Source organism: Oratosquilla oratoria, chromosome 29 (assembly GCF_046742065.1).
Source record: "Oratosquilla oratoria isolate Oo_2021 chromosome 29, ASM4674206v1, whole genome shotgun sequence".
NCBI classification, from domain to species: domain Eukaryota; kingdom Metazoa; phylum Arthropoda; class Malacostraca; order Stomatopoda; family Squillidae; genus Oratosquilla; species Oratosquilla oratoria.
This window is the reverse complement of record NC_134805.1, coordinates 42,292,771-42,297,770: the sequence shown is the minus strand read 5'-3', so window position 1 is coordinate 42,297,770 and position 5,000 is coordinate 42,292,771. Positions and strand designations below refer to the sequence as shown.

Genomic DNA, 5,000 nt, shown 5'->3' with positions numbered 1-5,000 from the left:
CGACCGCCCTCAGGAGGGGCAGGTCACCCAAGGGGCCTCCTCACCCCCTGCAGGAGAGTTCATTCGTTTCGGGCGTTCATAAACCCTATGCATACCAAACCAGACCCCCTCCAGGCAGGTCCGGTAGGAGTAGATACCTCTCTCTCTCTCCCCCGTCCCTCACCTCCTGATCCTGTGTGATTCTCCTCGTCTTCTTCCTCCTCTCGATTCCTGTGCCTCCTGCTGGTCTTCGTCGTCTTCCTGGTGGGGGGTAAGTCCCACCTGGTGGACTCCCTTACCCACTCTCCTTCAGGCTGAGGTATGTGAGGATCGGTTCATGATTGGAGCCTAATCGCCATTCACAGAAGAATGCTGATTACTTGTTTACTTCTGTTCGCCCTCCTTCCAGTAATTATCCATAATAATTTTCTTATCATCTCTATAGTTCTATCTCTTCGGCGCGATAGTATTTCCATAGATAGAGACGTTAGATAGTGCTGACAGAATATAAGGTGCTGCTTCACCCCAACAGAATCTATCTCAATTTTCATTTTCCATTTCTATCTTCGTGAGGTTCTCCTTGTTGTCGATGGAAGACTATGTGCATGGCCTGTGAGTTACTCTCTCTCCTCTTCTTCAGGTTGCTCTCGTTCGTGTATAAGATGTCTGGGAATTGTCTCGGGGAGAGGAGATATCATCCCTCATAGATTTTTGTTTCTGGGGTTTGGGGTTTGGTAATTGGATGTAGTTCACCTTCCGGTAGCTTCTGGTTACCGGATCGCATGTTGCATGGCTCCCATAAGACACTCCTGTTATTCAATTTTGGTTCTTGTATTGTTACGGGTCCTGCCCTTTTCCAATATTCGTATCTTTTCCTTTTTATCTATTTTCTTTATTCGATTGTTTTCTTTGGGCCTTCCCGACAGTCAGTTGATAAAAACTTCTGACATTGTCCTGACGTCAATCTCTTCCTCGAAGAAAAATGATAAAATCTTATGGTGTTTCCTTGACACATTTTTCTTCACCAAAATGTCATATATACACACGGAGGAAAACTGTGCCATGGAAAAATCCATATTCTTCTTCGATTATTGATCCCCCAAGGGGCTAGATGACCACTGGATACTGAACAGAACATCCTCTCCTCTGTGCGCTCCATTTCATTATGGTTAATTCGTCTTTTCATTTCTTGCCTCAATTCGAAGTTCTCTTCTGTCTTTACTCCCTGAGGTTTCTGTGGGTTCTTGCTGTGGCCCATTCCTAAGGTTCCCGTGAGTTCCCAGTCCCCCGTCCTCCGGCAACGAGTGCGGTTGGGGTGGGGGTGGGGGGGGGTCCTCCCGTCGGGTTTCCTGGTCTCTGGGAAGGATCCTCTTTGGCTTCCTGTAGGTTCCGGAGGAGTTCCTGCTGCACCCATTGCCGCCATTTTCTTTTCTCTCTCACTCTCTCTCTTTTTTTAGGCTGTTCTTTGCTTCCATCCTCTTCGGAAGACTCTCTTCTTTGTTCTTTCTCGCTCAGATCGTGAGGTCTTCTTGAACGCGATCTCCCACAGGCTTTTGCTCTTCCTCCGTCGGACGAAGTTCAAGAATGGATTAGAAGCCTTGGCCCTGATTCCATCTCCAATAGGTACTAGTGGCTGTCACCTATTCTGGGTATCCGAACACGCAGGGCAAAGGTGATGGGTTCGGGAACAGAAAATCGTTTCTTGGCATCAAATCCTCCGTTTGCTTTGGTGCCAATCTTTGTTGTCTTCGGAGGAGAGACGGGTGTGGGGCGAACTGTCCCGCCCACGTGGTCCTTTAAGATGTCTCTGCCTTCTCCTCCTCCCTCTCCTCTCCCTTCTTCTTCCTATTCTCGTTTTCCTCCCCCTTTCTGCCTTTGTCTCTCCTTCCTTCCTCCTTTTCCCCTTTTCCTTTCCTCTCCTCCCCCTTTTCCTCTCTTCCCCTCCCTTTCCCCTTTTTCCTCTCTTCCCCTCCCCTTTACCTTTTCTTCTTCCTTCTTTTCTCCTTGTTTTCCCCTTCCTTCCTTGCCCCGTTTCCCTCCCTTACCTTCTCCTCTCTCCTCCCCCCACCCCACCTACCATCGCTAAAGTATTTCCCAGAATCGCCCAAACCTTTCGCCCCCGTCACAGCCCCACCCCCTTTGCCATGTAATTCGTGAAATTTTCCTGCTCGTGTTTTGTTGTTAAATGTTAAGCGTCCTTTGTCGTAAAATGTGAGGGGATTACCCATCCCATCATTATGTAGGCTCCTCTCCTCCCCCTCCCCGTTCCCTCTCTCTCTCTTGCTTTCTCTTACTCGTTCTCTCCCAATCTGTCCCTTTCTCCATCCTCTCTCTTTTTCTTCATCTCACCACCTCTTGATGTCCCTTGACCTTTCTTGAATTCTCTGAGTCTCATATTCTTTTCCTTATGCTCTCTTTTCTATTTCTCTGGATCTCATGCTCTTCTCCTTGTGCTCTCTTTTCAATTTCTCTTTATCTTCATCTGTCACTCACCTGATTGCGCACTCCTATGCCGGTCTCCTTTACCTATGTCCGGGAGTGATCCTTCTCCGGATTTCCTAGTTCCAAGAATCCTTCCTGTCTCTTGTGGACAGTCCCTCTATTTGTGGACAATTTCTATTCCCAATTTATGGGTAGTTTCCTCCCACTTGCGGACATTTTCCCCAACTTAGGGACAGTTTCCTTCCACTTGACAACAGTTCCCCCCAGATACGGACAATTTTCCCACTTGTGGACAATTCCTCCCCACTTATAGACAGTTTCCCTCAGATTGTGGACATTTCCCCCCACTTATTCCCTTTATTTGTGGACAGTTTCTTCTTACCTGTGGACAGTTTCCCTCAGATTGTGGACATTTCCCCCACTTATTCCCTTTATTTGTGGACAGTTCCTCCTCACTTGTGGACAGTTTCCCTCAATTTTCCCTCCACTGTTGCAGACTAAAAATCGTCAAACGTCAAACCTCTTTGTTAACATTTGCAACAAACCATTCTTTTCCCCTTTCTTATTTTTTCCTACATATTAGTATAATTGTTTTTGATTAATGTGTGGTTTTATTATGGTTATTATTGTACTAATATCAAATAATTACAGTATCTGTGACTACGAGGTGTGTGTGTGTATGTATCTTTGTTACTTGATGTAGAGGTTTTGCTTTTAGACATTGTATTTAATGGAGTGAATGACGCAAGAAACGGCGTACATTATGTGCGTAGGCACAATGATATTTTTTACTAATGTGTGGTTTTATTATGGTTATTATTGTACTGATATCAAACAATTACAGTATCTGTGACTACGAGTTGTGTGTGTGTGTGTGTGTGTGTGTGTGTGTGTGTGTGTGTGTGTGTGTGTGTGTGTGTGTGTGTGTGTGTGTGTGTGTGTGTGTGTGTGTGTGTGTGTGTGTGTGTGTGTGTGTGTGTGTGTGTGTGTGTGTGTGTGTGTGTGTGTGTGTGTATCTTTGTTACTTGATGTAGAGTATGTTTTACTTTTAGACATTGTATTTAATGAGGCGAATGACGCAAGAAACGGTGTACATTATGTGCGTAGGCACAATGATAGTAATCAATTATTACCTCTATTTTCACTAAGTAGAAAACCCGCAGCCTCAGAGCAACTTGGCAACAGTCCTCGGGCCCCACCCACAAATCTCTGGGAATAAATTTTGGACTATAGTCTGTGTTGTGTGAGTGTGGGGAAGTTTCTGTCATCGGTTCAAAGTAGGAGGGATGAAGTCGCCGGTTTTTGGCTCTCCTTGTGTGGAAACGTGTAGGAAATACCCTCGGCTACCTCCCTTATAAGGGGGAAAAAACCCCTTGATATACAGATAGATCGAAAGAGATCCTGGATCTGATGGGGTTGAGGGGATCTGGAAAAGAGGACCTTTGCTGTCTGTCTTCCAGGACCATCACGAGTAGGTACCCTTTCTAGGTTCCAGTGCGCACAGAGTAGACTAGCTATTAACGAATACGCACACATCTTAGACGCTGGTGAACGCGGTCAGTGAATAATCCTGTGTTCCCGGTTATGTATTCCCGTACACGTGTGTTGTATGTGAAAAGGAGATGATGCACTTGTGTGACGTGGATTGGGCATTACGGTGTGGACATGCCTTGCACGTGCTTTCACAAGCGCTCATACAAACATGGATTAACCCCCTCGTTGACAGCAGGATAGGGGCGCATGTGGACACAGGTGTTCACGTGTTCTCTCTCTCTCTGTCTCTGGTGCTCTTATTCTCTTTCTCTGTCATTCTTTCTCTCTCCCTTTCTCCCTCTTTCGTTATTTTCTCTCTCTCTTTCTTTTTCTCTCATACGTTCTCTATCTCTATTTCTATATATTTCTCCCTCTCTCTATCACTCTATATCTATCTTTCTCTCTTTCTCTTCTCTCTTTATTTCTATCTCTATCTCTCTATCTGAGACACGTGCACACAGAAACGTACGCAAACACACACAAATACACACATATGCACACACACACACACACACACACACACACACACACACACACACACACACACACACACACACACACACACACACACACACACACACACACACACACACACACACACACACACACACACACACACACACACACACACACACACATACACACACACACACACACACACACACACACACACACACACACACACACACACACACACACACACACACACACACACACACACACACACACACACACACACACACACACACACACACACACACACAGACACGTGATAGAGCCTACAGTTGTATCTCCTTCTCGTGTACTGCAGCGGCGACGACAATGGCCTACGGTCATGATTTCGGGATGCGGGAATATCCGATGCGACCTGAAAAGCAAGGAGGGAGGGAAGGGGTCCCGGGAGGCGTGGGCAGGAGGGATCGAAGTGGCCTCCGGGGTCTTCGAAGTAGTCCCATGACCTCCTCAATGGTTGGATAACGATTCGTGTTTATCAATTTATCCATTTACTTATTCGTTTTTTTTTTTTTTTGAGGGGGTGAGAGGCA

The 5,000-nt window shown here is 46.2% G+C and overlaps 2 protein-coding genes across 2 annotated transcripts in view; one reads left to right on the top strand and one right to left on the bottom strand.

Annotated features, from left to right (window-relative positions):
- The window catches only part of twz (BTB/POZ domain-containing protein twz), a 425,221-nt gene that overhangs the window by 652 nt on the left and 419,569 nt on the right, over nucleotides 1-5,000 (top strand). The gene's annotated exons all lie outside the window — the stretch shown is intronic.
- The window catches only part of LOC143040754 (voltage-dependent calcium channel subunit alpha-2/delta-1-like), a 590,989-nt gene that overhangs the window by 300,894 nt on the left and 285,095 nt on the right, over nucleotides 1-5,000 (bottom strand). The gene's annotated exons all lie outside the window — the stretch shown is intronic.